The following is a 22,089-nucleotide window of genomic DNA, read 5'->3' on the forward strand; positions in this document are numbered from 1 at the left end:
CTTTGTAAGTTCAGAGAAATCGATTTAAAGGTTTTATCGTTAAAAAAAAATCGACCGCGGTACACACATGATAAAATAATATAATGTTGTAAAAGGATAACTCAAGGCAGTTAATTTACACTCAGAAAGTGATCAATTTTCCTTAAGATGTCATACAGTTCATTGAAGCTGTTTCACATTCTCTTGTTTGTATTCCTAATTGTGTTGCTATTTACATAATGAAAATGATAAATTCAGCGGGTTTATTTAAAAATTGTAATATGTAGTAGAAAAATCCAGAAATATTAATGTGTAATAAATCACATTTACACTTTGCTTCTTAAAATCATACTAATATATATTTCTGCAAGTATACATCTAAAAAAATTCATATTATTGTTTAAAAATTAAAGTACTTCTAGCTTTTTTATTTGGCTTTCTCATCTTTTATTAACCTCAGTGTAACGGCACGAACCTTTTCTAAGTTTAATTTTACTTTTTGCTAGTTAAGAATAGTGTAGTCCAAACAGTTAAATATAGAAAAATTTACTCTATAATTCTAATTGATCTTACTATTATTCACTTGAATATGAATTTTTTATTGACTATAAACGTATCTTTAACTTGTTGAATTAATATTATAATTGTTACTAGTTACGTACAGCCTCTTAATTATACTTTATAACAGTGTAAGTAGTTTCCAGAATTCACCCGTACACAGAGGGGTAAAACAGATAGCGATATGTTACATTAAATTTTGTTCTTGTGTTCGTAGTGTATATTTATTTACGTATTATTGCTTGTGTATATATATATATATATATATATATATATATATATATATATATATATATGTGTGTGTGTGTGTGTGTGTGTGTGTGTGTGTGTGTCAGGGAATCGTCGTTTAATCGGTTTGCAAGTGTTGTGATTGGTGGCACACATATAATGGACTCTGGTAAAAATTACGGCCTTGTCGAGAGCGGATTGTTATGCACCCCAGCCGGATAGCAGCGTACATAGTACTAAGAAAGGGGAGAGGGTCGGAGAGAAAGAGGGCGATTTTATCTCCATTTTCCACGCGGCTGCAAACCCCGAGGGAACGGTGACTATCGGACGGGCGGCGGGTCACATGTGCCTTGCCGCCCCTTATCGTAATCCTACTCTTCTTCTTGCACCGGGGGTCTCTATCCCTAGTCTCTGGTCCCAGTTGTCCCTGTAGTTCTCGGTCCCGCTTTTTACTCATTTTCTCTCATCTGTTGCACATAAAATGACTTGCGTTTAAAAAAGGCATTAAATTTTATCAGGGTCAGAATAGACAGACTATGACCGGATCGTGTACTAGCGTAAGTACATTATGTTCACGAGTTAAATCCATTTTCACAAGTATATTGTGAACAGTGTTTGCACTAATTAATCGTTAAACACCTCTTTTTTATTACCTATTGAACGTATAACTTGTGTTTTCAAAACTAATACTGCTTTTAAGCAATACAATACTTTTTATTTTCCAATTTCTACCTTTTTCCATCCGATTTCCTAATCTAATTAAAAGCTGTACTATTTCAAACGGCTGAAATGAGTTTCAGGTCACCCGAAACAACTATGTACGTGTATATTTTAATGAAATATTTTTCAGGAAACATTCATCTTTTGTGATTTTAAATTACTCATTATACCCGACATGTAATGATTACGCCTAAATTAGACTACTATAAATTAAACTAAAATCACAAAAAATACTTATTAAAATCAGTATAGCCGAGCACTTATAGCAAGGAGGAGAGGTGTAAGCTGTACGGCTGTAAGTAGAGGAAAAAGCGCCTTGTAGAACGGTTCTGCTATACAAATGTTCAATTCATGGTTTACTCATTTACAAAATTAATTATCACTATTCTCGCTGAAATGACAAACTTGGAAAGAAATTAAATAAGTTATATTTAAACAAAAATCATAGATTTAAACTCAGTTTAAATAAAAATTAATTTATGATACTTTAACAGCTTTATGATAAATTAACGAAACAATTTTTATCGTCTAATTGATGAGAAGGTTTAAACTGAAGCCTGATTTTTTAGTAGCGGTGTTATTTTGTACACCGCATCAACCTCTAATTTATCACGCTTAATTTTACTCTTTTATTACCGGGTGGGGGGTTTCCAATGATACTTTTTTTAATTCAGAATAAATTTCATGAGTTTGATTATTTACAGAGATTATTTGAATGGTTTTTACTGTTTAACCCGTTTAAAAAAATTGAAATATTTTTATTAGTTCTATAATAAACGTATGTATTTTTTAAATAATGTACAGGCTTTTTTTAAACCAAATGGACCAGTTTCAACGATTAATTTTATTTTGTGGAATAAAACTTCCTTTACTATTCACAAGGTAGATTATGCTCATACAATATAAATGGACAATTTTTTTAAATTAAAAATTGTACTGACTATAAAGACATGAATTCTATGTAGAGTTTTTTATTAAAAAAAAAAAATTGTTATCGTTTCTTAGCACGGGATTATTATAGCATAGTGCTATAATAGCATTAAGGTACGCATATGCGTACCTTAATGCCATTTGATATTAAAATATTTTCAAGCAAAATTTTTAAAATTTAATCAGGAACTTACGGTAGAAAATAAATATTTCTACGTTCCAGAGATCCTTAGCTCACACCGAGCAGTAGTTTCTTTAATTTTTTTTCTTTTATGTATTTCTTTCTTTATTTTTATTAAGACAAAACTGCATTGAGTTTCTTACAAATAGCTTGTTTTTTTACGGGCAGAATTTTTGTAGACTGATTTTAAACAAAAATAAGACTATAAAATTTAAAATAAAATAAAAAAATAAAACTCACATTTAAAGGTAAAAAGCTATTTATTTAATTCTTCTACAAATAAATTTTCTATTTTTTGAAATCGCCATCAAAAAATTAGTAAACCTAAGTTCTATGATACCTATAATATCTAATGTATAATGTATAAATGCCTACCTAATGTATAATGCCTATAATACCTAAGGTATTAATTAATAATTCATCGACATCTAAAAATCTAAATTTTTGAAAGAAATGGAATTGAATTAATTTTTACTTTTTTAAAGTCTGTTTATTATTATTTTTAATTTATTTTACTGACATAGAAATACTTATTAATATTCGAACACTAACTTGTTAATTCAAAATTAGCATTCTATTTTATGGCATATATTTATCAGCATTTTTGTTTGGGAACTTAATTAATTTTTTTTTTTTACAACTTAACTATTTCTTTATCGCTTTATGATGTGATAAAATATTGATTTCTTATTTTCACCGGTTAAAACTTAGTCATATTTTTTATTTTCTGATTACTTATAAATTATAACTGATTTTATGATATTTTATATAACCGTCGGTAAATATTCCTTTAGAAGTCTTTGGTTGAAGAATCATAAAAAAAGTTTGCATGATAATTAATTACGAAAGTTTATCGAAAGATCTAATATTTTAGAATCGTCTGATAATCAAAAGGATAGAAGAAATAAACAACATTTTACAAATGTTTTCCACAGCATTCTTTTTGATAATATTTTATAACTCATACGAAACCACTTCCAGAGAAATAGAATTTTATAGAAATTATTCCAAAATTTTTTTACTTTTTTTTTACCCTGATTTACCCTAGTTTCAGGGAAATTAATTTCCCTGAATATTTTTAAGCTGATCTTAGTTACTTTACAAACAAAACAGTCGGTAAAACAAGATCCACCTCTACAATATATTTCGAATTTTTCTTTCATAAGCAATTAAAAAAAAATAAGTATCAAATATCATTAATATTTCGAAATTTCTAATTTATAAGAATAAAATTTGTTTAATATAGGAAATTAGTTATAAGAAGCCGATAAATCAATGGAAAACGAAACAAAATTAAGTCTATAATAGTTTTGACATTTTTTTAGTTGTGTATGAAACTTTCACTTTGTTTCAAAAATGCGTTCTAAAGGGATTGTTTCATTAAAATTTAATTATAAACTTACAAAAATTTGATCATTTAAAACTTTCTATCCGATAAAGGCAACGTCATTTGTATATTAGCTGCATTCGTATCATACATAAGTAAAACGTTTTACGTTTTGTAAATTGTTGAAGGTATTATTGATAAAATTTATTAATAATTTTTAATGACAAGCAGGACAAGTATTTTTCAAAATGTTAAAGCTAATTTTCTCAAAAAAGTTTTAAAATTTTGATAGAATTTGTAAGTACTTTATTTTTGAATATACTCTTATTGCAAGGAATAAAAAACAAAAAAAACAATTATTTCTTAAAAATAGAAAATTTTCAAATTTAATTTTTCATAAGATTTAGATAAAACTTTGTTGACGATCATGTAAAATCTTAAATTTATTCACACATTTTAATTTCTTAAAACAAATAAATATATAAAAGAAAAATAATTTTATTCGGTTTTAAATTATTGGTTTTAAGTTTTTGAATGATATGTGATGAAATTTAGCGTACTTACCATAAAATCCATTCAAAAAAAATAAATAAAGGGAAAAATTACAGTGCGAGTGAATATAAATATTTTACATAAATATATACATGTAGGATATCTGTATATAATAAAAAATATGTCTCAAAACAGTCGGGACTATTTTCTTTTTTTTAAATTTACCTTTTTCAAAAAGATCTAATTTTTGACATCACAGATTATTTTCTCATAATCTATTATTGCAAAAAATTAAATAATTCTTAATCAAATTCTCTTTTAGTGTTTTATAAAAACAAATTTTTTTCAATTTTTAGGATTAAAGAAATTATTAAAATGAAACATCATTTTAAATATAATAATTTAAAAAAAAGTGAAAGGAAGCAAAATCTTTTCGTTGAAATAAAATCAGATGTTTTATGTCAGGTAGCATGCAATTAAAGTAAAAAAAAGAAAAAAACATCGATGTAGAAAAAATAACTAATTTGGAAAACCTTTAATTTTCTAATCCCAATTTATAATTTTTAATAGAAAGTATTTCCTATTTTATGGCAAAAGGAAACGACATAAATAAGAATAATATAATTCTTCTGGAACCCAAAACAAATTCGGTTTTATAGAATATTTAAGTTTATAAAAATCTCATCTTTAAATTGTTCATGGGCATGCTTTTTTCAACATCATTAAACATTGAAATTCATGGGGCTCGTATTAAAAAAAATATATATTGTTTGTTATTGTACCCGTTAAAGGTAGTGCGTCTGCAGAATTTTAAATCTATTTAATATTGAGAAGTGTCCTTTTTGAGTGGACGGACATCATTGTTTTGAGGTACTGGCAATTTACAAATAAAATTCCACTTATTTTCAATTCTGGTATTTTAATTAGCAATGACATCAATCATACCGACGTAATTTTATTGTTGCTTAGTGATAACTAATAAGTTATTCATCTATTTTGACAAAAAAGTTTAATACAACTTTAAAGTCACAGAAGACGGTATTTGATTTGGCTAAAAGAAAATTTCTGGTGAGATAAGATACTTTAACTAATCGGTCGGAAGTAGTCGCTAGATTATAGTAAAGGTTACATTACATAAGAATCTATGAAAGAAAATTTATCGACACTTTTACATTTACATTATTCCTTTTGCCACAGTCAGGAAAATAATGAATTTTTAATTTTCTTTTGCAGGAAAAAACATCCGACAAAGTATTTTCTAAATAAACTTTCAATTTTAGTATAATAATTCCTGTTAACATCATTTCATTACTTTCATTCTCTTTTTCGTTCTTTTCTGTTATGCTGTAGAACTTCAACGTCGTACAGCCTATATCTTCAAAGTTTTACTGTATATATTCAGTCGTTTGTCTTCCCTTTCAGTTGCCTTTATTCTTTCATATACTGCTGAATTAATTAATCTTGGCTGCCTTACAGCTAATATATTTATAACAAGAATTTGTACAAACAATTCTTATTAAAATCTCTTCTATTCAGATTTAGCAATCAATTATTTTTCAAAATTCGTCTCAGATTTCAAAAGTTTTTAAGCTATTATTTTACCTTTTTGTGTTTCCTAAATTCTATATTTTGTATTGTAATTCATTATCCTTCCAGAAGTATTACTAGAAGTAAATTCATCTCCTATGTATGCAATACCGTGTACCGAAAGATAATGCAACAGATATAACCTGATAAATAATAAATTATTCTTTTATACAGCAATAAAGTGGCGTCGAATTACGTTGATTGATGAGAATGAAGAGAGAATTTTAAGAAAACATTTTTTGTAGAATTCAGCTAAGATATTCAAAAGGGTTTTTGAAAAACTAAGCTTCATCGCTTTGGCATGTTGCATAGTCTCCTGATATGTAGTAAAGCTGTTTCATTATGCTGGGTTTTCATAAAAGAATGGTGGAATTTTGAACATGGATTAAATGAAAACAAAAATACTTACAGCCGAAGTTGTTTATTTATCGAATTTTTCATCTCAAACAGTTTCTTTACACAACTAATAAATTTCAATGTGTGCACCATTAGTCGCTCAGCAAATGTCTAATCGATACTAGGTTTCTGTCCATACCCGAATTAACATATCTTCTGTTATGGTTACAATCGCTTCATTAATCTATTCATTTAAATGACGTAGGTCGCGTATTTTTTGTGAATAAACAATTTTTTTTATATATCCTCACAAGAAAAAATCGCAAGGTGTCAGGACTGGACTCATTGGAGGCCCAGGTTATAGGTCTGGCTGATGAATGAATTAAAGTGCGGGAGGTGCTATCTTGATGGAAATGAATTCATTGTACGTTTTAGAGTTCATCCAGTTGAGAAAAGCAGTAATTGTCTAACATATCAAGATAAACCTTTTCATTAATAGTCTTTTCAGCGAAGAAAAAAGACCCGATTACACGATTTCACCAAACATTAATTTTAGGCGTGTCGTGTCGTTTCTGAAAAAATTACGTTTAGGTTTTCGATCTCCATATTCGTGAATCGTGTCTGTTAACACACCCGTTAATATGAAATGTAACTTAATCCGTAAAAATTATATCGTGTAAAAATGATTCGTTTTCATTAATTTTGAGGAAAATATCAACAGCGAAATTGAAAAGTTTTTCTCCATCATCGGGATTCAATTCCTGCAGTAGCTGGATTTTGTATGCAAGTTATTTCAATATTTTGTGTAAAACTGGGAGTTGTTTTCGGAAAATCTAACTTCGACGACAGATGGATTTGCTATGACTTCTGATTGCAGATTGTCTAATTCTTTCAACACTGATGTCTGATACTCGTGGTCTGCCAGTTGATTTTTCCTTGAGAACAGATTGAGTTTCTTCGAACAGTTTGGGCCAACGTCGTATATTACTTTTATGCGGTGGCTCGTTTACATATTCACGTCGAAATGCACGTTGAACTAAAATTACGGACTTTAATTCAGCCTGCCACAAAACACACTTTGCTGTTTCTTGAATAGTGAAGATAGTAACGAACTAAACAAACATCAGCAACAATGCAACTGGTGTGGTGTTTTGAACTGCTGTTACCCAAACTTTTGGGTTGGAGGATATCAGGGCTACCTACATAACTTATCAAAATTTCCCTATTGCCTTGATATTTTTCTTTTTTTTTCTGTTTAGCCTCCGGGAATCACGGTCAGGTATTATTTCAGAGGTAGAATGAGGATGATATGTATGACTGTAAGTGAAATGTAGTCTTGTACATTCTCAGGTCGACCATTTCTGAGATGTGCGGTTAATTGAAACCAAACCATAAAAGAACACGGTATCCAAGATATAGTATTAATATCCGTATAAAAGACAGTTATCTTTACTAGGATTTGAACGGTGGAACTCTCAAATTCGAAATCAGCTGATTTACGAAGACACGTTCACCACTATACCAACCCGGTGGGTTAACCTGTTGCCTTGATCTGATTTACAGAAACCCCACCATTCTTTTATGAAGACCCTGTATATTAAACTCTTTATGCCTGTTGTATAAAAATTGTTTTGATATCAACCTTATTTTTCTATATTTGTAGTTTTTCAGTTTTTTTGTTAAATATTAATTTATAATAAATAATATTACGCTAAATTAATTCTCATTTTCATAGAAGAGGTAAATAAATACGTGTATAAAATTTAATTTAAATTTCCTTTTAGGTTTTATTAGATCTGGAGTCATTGCAATACAAATTTAATGATAAATATACAGGCGTTACCGTCAATATATAAGACTTGATTTTTTTTTTCTATCAACAACTTACGTAAGGGCTGTTCTATAAATAATGTTAACGAAACGAAAAATAGATCTAGTTAATATGTATAAAAAGAAAAGCCTATTTAACGAAACATTTTTATTTTAATCCTTTATTAATTCTGAATTAGTTAAGTGCGAATTAATTATCTTTTTGTTTTTATTAAATGTGAATTATTAACACTCATTCTTTTGTATATAACTGACATTATAATACTAAAATTATATAATAAAAAAAGGGTTCTGAAGAAATACATTTCAGTCGGAGAGACATAAAACGGAGGGATATGTCGGTGCGAACGTAGTTTAGAAGCGAGGATGGCACGTAACGGTGCTGACTGGCACCGTCTGTGACATGTGTCAACACCCTCATCTCATCACATGTCATCCTAACATTAATTTACTCAATTTCTCTCACAAATTAATTGCCTCAAAAATCATTCCTCTCGTATTTTTATATAAAACGAAAAGAAAAAACAAACCAGTATAAAATTTCAAGCTTTTATTCAGAATAATTATTAATATACACATTGTCAGCTTTTGAGTGGTAGATTAACCGATAAAATTTTTTTAAATATTTCCTGTTTTTATCGAGTATATTGAAGTCATTTTGATTATACCACCAAATAATAGTGAAATTAATAAACAAATTAAAATACAAAATAAACTGAAAAGAATATAATACATTAGAATAGAAATGAAAAAAGACGTAAATTATATCGATTGAAGGAATTGGAAGGAAATTTTGTTGAAAGAAGGTATAAATTTGAGACGATATGTTTTCGAATATTGTTTATACAATTTAAGTGTATTGAATTATAAAAATGATTTTAGTAAGCCGTAAACTAGATTTTTTATACTCGTTTCTACAACACTTGAATCATTTAAGAGTCTTTACCTTAAAAAATAAATTGTATAAAATAAAGATGAATGCTACAGTTCCGCGCTTTTTTTTCCATACATCCCTGGGCCGGACATCCACTAAAGTATACGCGGCCCAGGGACGTGTCCTTGTGACTCTAAGAGGGCTTTCCCACCCACCGGCAGTACGTCCGGCACGGTAGGTCAGCCCCCCCGGTTCCGGATCTTTTCATATTGCCTGCCTCTAATCCTCCGCGCGCAAGGAAGACCCGGCTATGCCGTCTCCCTCCCGCCTGCGGAGGACCGGGTCTTTTTCATGCCTGCTTCAAACCGATAGCACCAGCAAGCGCCGAAGCGCCCCCAGGAACCGGCGCCACCGGCCGGGACTCGGTCTTTACTTGACCCCTGTTAGACTCCCCAGGAGTTCCCACCCCTTCTCTGGTACCGACATACCTAAGCATGTCGGGACGACGCGGAACACACATAGTGTGTTCCGCGTCGTCCTCCTCGTGGCAATCTGAACATTGTGATGTCTGCCTTTTCCCTATTCTAAAGAGAATTGGGTCGTATGGAAATTTAATCAACGTTTTACTTTGTTTGTCCACTCCTTCAGATCAGGGATTAGCCTTCGTGTCCACTGTCCCACTTGAGAAGCGGACCAAACGGTTTGCCAACTGTTAATAATCATGTTTTCCACCTCAGATTTTGTCATGCCTTCCGCCCTCATTCTTCTGCTTTTTATTTGAAGCTCTATAGGAGGAATTTCAGCTAGTACACATAATGCGTCGTAAGATATAGTTCTGTAGCCTAGAACTACTCGGATTAAGGCCACTCTGTGTACGCTTCTCATTTTGCTTTTGTTACGTTTTACGTTCATAGCACTTTCCCAGACTGGGGCTGCGTATAGTATAGTTGACATCAGTGCTGATGTAATGAGCCGCCTAACTGCCAATTTTGGTGCACCGCGATTATAGTTCCGCGCTTAATGAATGATTCCTATACATAACTGATTTTAATAAACGATAAGTATTATTCTCCAGTGATAAATAACCAAGCGAATTTGTTATTTTTTATTGGCTAAAGACTATAGCAAAGGATAACAATTACGATTAGAATATTTAAATTTTATTGGAGAATTGTGATATAAGACAAATGATTCCTAAATTTCCATTGACGTAATCTTAAACAGCAGTCGATAACTGATATTAATAATTTTAAATTCTAGACTGTAAAACTGACACCATGATGTAGTCGTTTGACGCTAATGGGTAGCGACTAGAGGTCGGAAATCCGTGATGTAAGAAATTAATGTACTCGTAATTGTGACAATGATAGCGTGTTATCATTCGTTTCATAGGAAATAAAATGTTTGTATATATATATATATATATATATATATATATATATATGTGCAGTATATTAAGGAGAAACTGGATCATTAACTTAACATTAATGTTCAGGTCTCTTTTCAAAAACTGCTAGTGATGAACTGTGCAATTTACATTTAATTAACATTTCATTTTCAATAATAATTTTATGTACTTTTAATTTTTAGCCACAAAAGGGAATGTTCTATAGATTAAAAATAAGTGTTTTTAAATAAAATTTTAACATTTTTTGAATAACTTGTTTTTTAATTTTTTAGAACTATACACATTCGCACAGAAAAGCACAGTAAAAAACTTAGTGAGTTGTTTTTAAATAAAAATTTCACTCTATTTTTAAGTAGCTAATGAGAAAAAAACTTTTTTCCTTTCTATTTTTTTTATTTCCTTTAACAGTATTACTCATTAACTATGAACTTATAGCTTAATAGATCGCTTCAATGTAATAATGTAAAATCAAAAGAGGTTTCATTATAATTTATTTAATTGTTGAAATATTAAATTTAATTTTATTACTAAAATATTATAAAGATTAGATTAATTAATTGATAATTAAATAAAAAATCTCTTTAGTACAATTTTTATCTTATATGACTGGAATATATGAGAATGTGAGTTTACCCATAAGGTTTTAAGCAAAGGCTTTTATTAATTAATAATCTTTTATAATTAAAAAATTCTAAAAGCGACTAAAATTTCTATTTCAATTTTCAGTCTTGTTCAGTTTGAACTAACAGCTTAACTGGTGGCTAATTTTCCTAGTTTTCACTATTTCAGTGAGGAATGGTTATTTCCAACAAAAAAAAAGTGTTCGTTTTCTTGACCTGAAAAAAGGAATAGAAAGGAAAACAATAAAAGTCTAGACGGTGTATATATTCACTAAAAGCAGTTAGTCCTTTGTCTGATTACAATTTAAGTTATTATAAAACTTAAGTTTCGTTCAAAAAGACAAAACTTTTAGAAAATTTGACTGTTTATGAACAGAAGCATCAAAACTGATACGCGGCCTTCACAGCTTACCTGTAAATAAATCTGATAAAAAAGTAGATAGTAGAATGGCGTTCATTGCTCAAGTTTTATTGTCTTTAATTAGACACTACAAAATTTCAAAAAACGATTGATATTAAAAATATAAAACAGCTGACTGATCGACTAACAAATGAAATTATTGAATAAATATTAAAAGATCTAATCGTATTTACTTTTAATATTACAAATAAAAGTTTTACTGTATTTTAAGCAAATATTGGTACAAACACACGGACTTTGAGTTCTGCCGTCGGACTTCGTTCTTCAAAATCAGTTCGTATATATATGTGAAATGACCGACCATTTAGTTTTTACCAATTACATACAGTATAATAACTTTACAAGAGTTTATTTTTATTCGAATACAAATTATAAAAGAACCAAGAATGATAGATTCTATCAAAATTTATACGTAACAATAATTTGTATTAATAATGTTTATAATAATAAAAGTTCAGAGAAGGATGACAAGATTTAGGGATGTAACATAAGGGACATAAGGGCACAGGGCGTAGTAGGGCACACAGGGCATAGGGCAGCTACATGTGTAACGAACTTGTTGAGCAATGCTGGCCCGCGGGACTCCCTGCAGTGGTGACAAATGGCGTCCACGCGGCCACCGACGCCACGACCTTACAATTCACACCTTCCTACTGTACCATCGACCCCCATATTATTATATACGAACTCCACTTTCTAAAATAATCAACTTCGCATTCACCCTTCTCCGATAGAAAATTCCTTTTGATTAAAAGGCGTGCATTTAAAGATTTATTCTTGTTTATACGGTAATAAATGTAAAAAAAAAAATAGTAACAATTTTTCTTTGTCGATATCGTTTCGATAAATAAAAATTATTTCATTATTCTAAGACGATATTTATTTCTCTATCAAAACCTAAAGGAGAATTTTTTATCATTATTGTTCGATTACCGTTATTATTATTTTTTTATTCTGACATTATAAGCGTAAATTAAAGGGAAAAAATAGTTAAAATTCATTAAGAAAAAGATTGGATCTTTTTTTTTATTAAAAATATATCTATAATAGTAATACATAAATCTGAAAGTTTGATTGTTTGGTACACGATCACGAAAAAACTACTACACTGATTTCGATGAATTTTTTGTTATTTTCTTTGCTTTTTAAAGAGAAACTTATAATAAAAAAAAAAAAAATTCTATTTTTTGAAAAATGAAGAAAACTAGCAAGTTTGACAAATTTCGGTTTGTGAAACGCATTAATTTCTTCATTCTGCGTGTAATATTGCACCGATTTTCATGAATTTTTTTTAGTTGATAACAAATGAACTTTTAAATGGCACTTGATACATTTAGATTACAAAGTCGGGAAAGGTAAATGAAATTAAGTAAGCGTTAAAAATTTTATTTAAAGATTTTTAAAGTGGTAAAACTAAACAAGTAAATAAAAATAAAAAAATTATCTACGTGGAATTTTTCTTTCATACATTATAAAAAATTACTATAAAAAAAATCCTATTTTTTTTTTTTTGTAAATGCTAGTAAAAAGATAGCTTTTCTAGATTTTTAGGGAAGGTGGGAATTTTGGGGTAAAATTAAAAAAAAAAATGATAAGATAAGCCTATACGCATGTACTGAGATTAATATAAAGTGGGATTATGTTTGAAAAAAATTGACCCTAAAAAACTATCTACCCCATTCTCTGGAGATATTGACCCCAAAAGTTACCAACAAATTGCCTCATATACACGAGTCTCTGTACAAAGTTTATCAAAATCGATTTATCAGTCAAACGTTATTACACTTAAAACACGCCAAAACATGTACATAAGTACATACGCATGTACGAAAATTACCTTCCACTTTTTTATTTTTTGGGGTTCTTGGGTTATGAAACGTCGAGAAATGCAAAAAAACCCGTACCCCATTTTTTGACTAATTACAATACTTTCTTTCTTGCAGCATAGCTCTAGAATATGATGCCAGTAAAGTAATTGAGGCTGTTGGGATATTAAAAAAATGTATAGTTTTTGAAATATATATATATATATATATATATATATATATATATACAATTTTTTTCCTTTTTACAAATTTTAATAGGAAGTTCTTATATGTATGAATTCTTTTGTTTGGTGACGATCCAGGTTTAATTTAAGTTCAACCAATATGACTGATTAGAGAGGTATTCTTGTACGTATATTTCTATCAAGATATTTCAACTTAGTATCTAAATCTCTGCCTATTTCCGTGGCGTTACAGCCTTTCATTCGGAGATCGCGGTTTCGAATCCCGTTCAGGCATGGCACTTTTCGTACGCTAAAAAATTTCCACTTTCATATTCTCACAAACAAGTTCCGCAAACTTCCGTGATGAATTAATTCATCAACCAAAAAAAAAAATTCGAGACCATTACGAAATAACATCTTTCTTAGATACATCATTTTAATAATTCTGATAAACATGCCGACTACTGTCATTTTATTAAGGCAATTTAAATATATAAATGGATAAATTCCTACTGTCAACGCAAAAACGAATTAATTAAACGATAAAAAAATATTTTCAAATATCTAAAATACTTCTGAACGAAACCATCAATTATGATTAAATTTATAACATACATTAAGGTTTATTTCTACGAATACCAGTTTAAAATTTTTATAGTGCTATTTATTAGAAATTTACAACCGTTATTTTTTATTTTAAATACCCTTATTATTTAAAAATGTCAGCTTTCTGGTATTAGTAAAATGAGTTTGCCAGCTTTTAAATTTTCATCAAAGAAGAAAAAGTCGCTAAAATTTCAGGATACAAATCTTTATGATGTGCGATTTTGGCAAGAGGGAAATGCGAGTGATTTAAAACAAATGACCTAGTCGTTGTAATTGGGTTACTGTTTTTCGGGGTCAGTTTACTAATATTCTAATTTTACAAAATATCTTTTAACATAAATTAGCTTTTATTACAAAGTGATTTAACTAAGGTAATAATTAAAGAATCGTAAAAAAAATAAATTCTGGGTAAAATAAAAATCTATATATATATCGACTGAAAAACTTTACATAACGGGATATGAAGGAATTAATTAAAAATAAATATGCATATAAAATAAACATCTAAAAAATCAATCAATAAACAGATCTCCAATGTTTACAAAACTCAACAAATTTTCTCTATGTTTAGTTGCAGTATAAAATGTGAGTAGTGCAAGCTGAAATTCCATTTATTTAATGACGTGATAATAGTTTGAAAATCAAAATCCGCATCTAATTATACATTTTCATTATATCTTACTTCATTACAAGCACCGCCGACAATGCTTCGCTATTGCTATATTTGAGTATATATATGAATATATATAATTTATATATATGTAGAAATTAAATGAACACAATTGAAAGTTTCATAAAACATTAACAAAATTAACATTACGGAACTTCACAAAATTTAACCTTTTCCTTTTACCCTTTCTCCTTTTTCTCTTTTCCGTTTCCTTTTCTCCCTTTCCCCGCGTTCAATTTCCCCATTTCCCTTTCACCCCTATACATTTACTTCCCCCATTTCTCTTCCCTTTTTTACCTTCTTCCCTTTTATTTTTTTCGATTTCCCCTTTTCCGATTTATCCCTTTCTCCCTTTTTTCCGCGCGTAAATCGGTCCAGTAGTTTTTTAGTCTATAGCGGATACACATACCGGAAACATTGAAATGGAATCGTAAAGTATTTAGTATAGCGTGTATTGCTTTTACGTTCAACAGATAGCGCTGTTTTTAAAAAAAAAATCATGTTTTTACTTGTCACAGGTTTGACATCTTAGGTATATAAATTATAGGTATATAAAAACGCGCGTATTTGAATGCAACGTTGTGTCAAAATTTCAAAGCAATCGGTGAAGAACTTTTAGAGATTTAAGATTTTGAACAAACGAAGATTTACATTTTTATTTATATAGATTTTTTTAAGTTTCTAGTGTTCTATTTGTTATTTAACGTTTTTCATGAAATGGGTAAAGCGATTTTATAAACAGTTAGCGCATAAATATCTGAGTTTGGTGAAAGATTGACGTAATGATTAAAAATATTTTCGTGAAATTACTGCAAAAATTATTTTTCAATATATTTATTTAAACATACAATATATATGATGACAATACAGCTGTTATTTTCATTTAAAAGATGATAAATTTTACTGTTTTCCAACTATTTATCTGTTGTATCAATCCATTAATTATTCATTACTTTTACTCTCAGTATATAACTTACACTTACGTTATGGAAAGCAAATTAAAAGATGACAGTCAAACTTAAATAGTCTAAGCCGATTGGAAAAACTTGAACTTTTATATGAGAAAGTATGACTTAAATTTAGTGAAATTTCTTAGCCTAATCAATTAAAAATAGTTCGTCTATTTTAGATCAAAATTGTATCAAATAAAAGCAGCAATTTCCAAAAAAAATTAAATCAACATGTTACCAAAAAAACTAAAAAAATAGAACGCTTTCGTCTTTACTTCGTAATCAGAAGGCATATAACAAATTAATACCATTATATTAGTTATATTCAAATATTTTTTCCGTTTTTTTTTGTTTAAAAAATATAATTATTTACCTATAATTTTATAAAAAAATTGATTTCAAAGTTGAATTTTGCAAAAGAAATACGATTTTCATGATTACAAAAATATTTTAGTGTTTATCTGAAATTGTAAATTTTCTATTGATTCTAATCACCTGAACACAATTTTTACAAAATTCTTTATAATTTTTTTTTCTTCTGTCATTTGACTGGTTTGATGCAGCTCTCTAAGATTCCCTATCTAGTGCTAGTCGTTTTATTTCGGTATACCCCTACATCCCACATCCCTAACAATTTGTTTTACATATTCCAAACGTGGCCTGCCTGCACAATTTTTTCCTTCTACCTGTCCTTCTAATATTAAAGCGACTATTCCAGGATGCCTTAATATGTAGCCTATAAGTCTGTCTCTTCTTTTAACTATATTTTTCCAAATGCAAATATATAATTTTTGCATAAATAAAATATAAATAAACATATAAAATATATATAAAATTTTGTTAAACTGATTAAACATTTTTTTAAATTACAATGAAAACTTAAAAGATAAACATAAAACATAAAAAAATATAGATTTTTTTCATAAAAACATTTTATAAATGTGTTAAAGATAAAAATCTAAAACTATATACGTATTTAAATTTTTTAACAATCATTATTGCTAGATAGAAGAGAATTAGAAAAAGCAAATATAATTACAAAATAAAATTTAAAATAAGTAATCAGCTAAAAGAAGATAATAAATGAGTGAAAACTAATACATCAATACCACTAAATTTACTTTCAAATGCGTTAGTTTTAAATTTTATTTATTTTATTCTATTGTTAATATTTAATTTATAATATTCTTACATTTATGTTAAGTTTTGATTTACATTTAAAAATTTCCCTGAATTTACCGCACGATGACTACTTCAATTGTATTTTCAGTTTTATTTTTTGTTAACAATTTAAAAAAAAAATATTCTTTTTTCAATCAATATTACTTCAATAACCGTTTAGAACGTATAAAAATCCGATTCGTTTTTTTAATCAATAATTTTGAAGAAAGATTTTTTTTCTATTCCTAAGTGATAATGCACTATCATGTGATCATATATATAAATTCCGAGTTTCTTCCTTCTACGTTACTCTTACGTTAAAAATAAATGATTGCATTTAAAAGGATTAATTTTTTACGAGTTCTTGTTGGCTGTTGACTAATAAATTTATATCGATAAAGCTTGAGTAAGTAGTCTATAACAGCAATTTTATAAGCTTTTATACGAGTGTATTTAACAAGTTTTGTATACTGAGAATCGATATTACTATTGAGAGTGTACCCATCCTTGGGGAAAATATTTAATGGAACGGCTTGTATCTATTTAATAGAGGTTTCTGCTACATGTCGAAGGAATTATGAGTGATAATACATGACTAATTTATAGTATGCATTCCTCTTTCTCGCGCTCTCTCGCTGTCTGTCTCTCTTACTCTCTCCCCCCTCTCACACACACTCTCTCTCTATGCCTGTGCGCGTGCGGTTATACAAAATCTTAATAAAACAAAAACTGTTATCTTAAGTGGTAATAATTTAACACCTGTAACAGTTATTAGTATTAGTAAAATTCGTTTACTATAAATACAATAATTTTAAAATTTTATAACTAAAAATCTAATAAATAATAAAAATAAATCTTTTAGTACGTCCATAAAATTAAATAAGTAAATTAATCTTGCAGAATTCATTCATTTTTCATTAAAGCTTTCTTACGTATTGTCTGCATAGCCTCATTAATTTATCTTTCAGTAATATAAGACGGTGTACAAATGTATAAATTGGAAGTAATACAAAGTATACTCGTGTGTGTTTGTGTATATGTTTGTATGTGGTAAATTATTGTAGTTCCGTAATGGAGGCTGTCATACTACAGTCTTCATTTTGAAATTGAAGTGCGAAAACTGCAAGATCTTGGTATGAAACAAGATTGAACTAGGAAAATAGAAAGCTTTGTTTTTACGACTTAACAAGAAAAAAAGTCGTGTAGGCCGCTAGCTAGGCTTCGTATGGAGTATCTTTGTTTTTCTGTTCTTTTGTAGATAGATCTCAAAACTCTTTTTGTAATTCAATTTCTGTATATGGGCTTATAAACATAGAATTGACATAACATGTAATACGTTATGTTTACTCATGTTCTCACACACTGCTGAATATATATATATATTCTCGTATACACACACACAGACATAGATATGATTTAAAATAATATTATAAATTAATAACAACAATTAATTACTTTTTAATTTTTTTTCTAAAATATAAAACATTTTTCAGATAAGCAAAATTTCACACCAGTACCGTTTTACAAGTAGAAAAATTGGATGGATTAAATTGCTAGTATGGTATTGATATAATTACATAGATAGACAAAAAAATATTAATGTTTGTCTAAGTGTGATACCATTTCTTGAATTGCTTTTTTGCGTACATTACAGATCTGTAAATAAAATTTTTCTATCACCCTTATTTAAATAAAATACGCTTCAAAAAATTTAAGGAAAAATTTAGTTAAAATGTGTCAAATTTATAATTTTGCATGGCCATAACTGTGTTAGAATAATTTCACTGATGCTTTTCTTTTATAAATAGCCTCAAGTACATCCCGAATTAATGTCCAACAGTAATCGGCTGGCATGTTAGTATTCCATTTCCCTTTATAGCGGCTTTCCATCACCGAAATGTCTTGGTGGAAACGTTCACCGTGTTCGTCACTTACATCTCCAAGGTTTTCCGGGAAAAATCCAGATGTGAATAGAGGAAATGTATTTTTAAACACATATTACATCTCACAGCTCTGTATGAAGTAAGAAGTTGATTAAAAATATCGCGGTAATTGTCGAATTTTTGTTTGCCGAGAAAATTTTTGTAAACGTCTTTAAATGAAGCCCAAGATGTACTTTCTACATTATTTAACATCGATTTAAATACATCATCTTTGACCAACTCTATTATTTGAGGACCAAAAAATTTTTCTTCTTTAATTTTTCCTTCACTTACATTCGGAAATTTCTGCCTGATTTACTAAAATCCGGGACTATCCTTCTTCATTAATTTTACAGTATTTTTTGTTAGTCCTAGGATATTTTAGTTTAGTTTAAGAATATTTTACAGTATGTTTAGATTGTTTAGAAATTCCCGACACACTCGATAAACAAAAGTAACAATCAGTTACATGATCCTTTGGTTCACCTCTAAACCATAGATACACCAACTGGCAAAGCCTTCCGTGTACCTTTCAGCCATCCTCTTAAATATACAGAAAAATTAGTGGATACTATATGAGAAGATTGAAAGTACAAACTATATGCTTTCTTAATTAAAGGTGTAATGTTTTTTCTATTTGATTTTACGGTAAACTCACCACATACATAACAAAAGGCATCCTCATCATTTACACAATTTCGAGGCATTACGAGACTGCTTTGTTAACAAACTTAAGTCAGCAACAAGACTGAACAAAATTAATTCATTCCTAAATTCAGTGCTTAATACAAACTGTTTTCTGCTACATGTTTTTACAGAAATGATTAATCTTGTCCATGAAGGCTCACTCCTCAGATTAGATATGATGTCATAATATTTAACTATGATATGATTTTATTCTTTGTCTAGTATTGTTTATTTATAGCTTAGAAATTATGTTAACAAAGTTAAACAATAAAAAATGAGCTAACAAAATATAATATAGGAACTTAAAATGGTAACTATACATGGAAAAATGAAAAAATCTTTTAATTAAAATTTAAAACTTTTTCAAAAATGGTGGGTGAAGAAAGATTTTGAGTTCATATTCGTTTTGAGCATTAAAAAACAGATTAAAATCATGTATTGAACGTTAGGAAACAAAAATTATATTTATCAGTGTTATAAACATATAAAACCATAAATTATATGTTTTCAAGAGGGCAAATTACCTTTAAATAATTAAAACCTCGGAGGTTGATAGTTTTAATTTACGATATTTTGTTTTGCAATGTAGTTTTATCTTAATGAACCAAATTTCCAATGAAATTATAAAATGATTAGATATCTATTCAATGGTATTGTTGAACAAATATCTTTGATACGAATTTATTGAAAGAATAACAGTAAAAAGTTTAATTTTAGTGTTATTATTTTGTTTTATTAAAATTAATATATTTTTTTTTTATTTAGTGTTTTTGTTATCATGTGTTCAAAACGATAAAATTTCAAAACTGACTTTTTTGGACACCAATCCCTTTCTTTCATACCAGGTCACATTTTGGATTATTGCGAAACTAAAGTGATATAGCATAACCAGCTTCTTCTTTTCTTTTGATGTAATTGTTGTTTTGAGTAGGACGAATGTACAATTCACTTAAACTGACGTTTTCTTACATATATATATATTTTTCCTACGCATAGAGTTTTGTGGCTAAAAAATATCCAAAATTACTCGATCAATTTCACTGAAAATTAGATATGATGTAGTAGCCAATCTGAAGTTGTGCTTGTGAGAATTCGATGAAGATAGGTTGAGTCTTTCTAGAATTACGCTTTATTTAAGGTCGAAAAAGGATCTTCTGCGTTATCTGTTCCTACTGAATTAAATCTTGCACTTAAAGTAAAGCTTTCATGAAAACTACAGGTTCATTTAAGTATAAATTAAATACGCTAGATCGCAGCACTTACAGTTTTATTGAAAGTACATTTTACCAAAGCTTTTTCTGAAACATTTACTATTTTTTTTTTTTTTTTTAATTTTAGATATAAACTAATTATTTTGCGTTTTCTGCCTGTATTATTGCTGTTATAATTTTAAAAATAACTTTTATTATACAATGCATTATAAAATAATTAGCTTAATTTTTTATGTATACTTAAATGGAGCTCTAGTTTTCATGAAAGCATTAAGTAGTTTAAGTGCATGATTTTGTGGTGCATAATAGTAGAACGAAAAAAGCTGAAATGTACCCAGAAGTCCCGTTTTTGGCTCTAACTCTAGTTACTACGAATCGATTTGCTTAAAAATCAATAAGATTCGATTCCCAAGTGGTTTACATTACTCCACCAAGTTTCATCAAAATCGGTTTAAATTTGCGTCCGGTAGAGCGGATGAAAAAATCTTATACATACATGACCGGGCGCAGTAGCGATTCCCAGTTTTATTGGAAATCCGAAGTTATAGGTTTATTAAACCTATTATAATAAATAATATTATAATAATTATATATATAATAAAAAGGTTATTAAACCAATAACCTTTTTATTTTACAAGTAATATTTTCTTAGAAAGCATCCTAAGCGAAAAAATCACATCCGAACTCAATTATTTTTTAAAAAAAAGAATGAATTTTATAGAAAACGTTTTATAAGACGTTATTAAAAAATGAAAATGATCTTTAATATTTTGATAATTTATATCTCCATTATAGAATTTTTGGTATTTCAACGAAAAGATTTAGTCTATTTATTGTTTGTGTTTTTTTGTTTATTTTTATGAACAGAAGTTTAAAAATCAAGAATGAGGTATATCAGGATTAATACGACATATTTGTTATATTTTTAAGAAAAAAGTAAAATATCCAACTACAAAATGAATAAATCAAGATGACAAAGACACCGAGTTCGTTATATAAAACAAAACCTTCAGAAACTTCACAGCTGGAGATAAATTTACAGAAATTATAGACGATAAAAATTATCTGATCTTGAAAAAGGATGAGCGATGTGAAATTTATTTAATTAAAGCGACGCGATGTCATCTATTAAAGCAAAATAATATTATTTCTATTTTCCATAACTCGAACCCTAATTTATCAGCTTATTTTTTGAGTTACAACAGAAAAAATAGAAAATTTAATGAAAGAGCAGTTTTTTCTTTTAGATTTTTATTGGACGGTTTCCTGAACGGTTAGTAATTCAATTAAATATTTCAACACGCCACACGATTTCGAGATCGGACGATGTTTTTTTAGGAACTGTTTCAAGCGACTCTTCAACTACTGGAAGAGAATAAACTTTTATTATAGCATTCATTT

This window comes from Lycorma delicatula, chromosome 4 (genome assembly GCF_047948215.1).
Source record: "Lycorma delicatula isolate Av1 chromosome 4, ASM4794821v1, whole genome shotgun sequence".
Taxonomy (NCBI): Eukaryota; Metazoa; Arthropoda; class Insecta; order Hemiptera; family Fulgoridae; genus Lycorma; species Lycorma delicatula.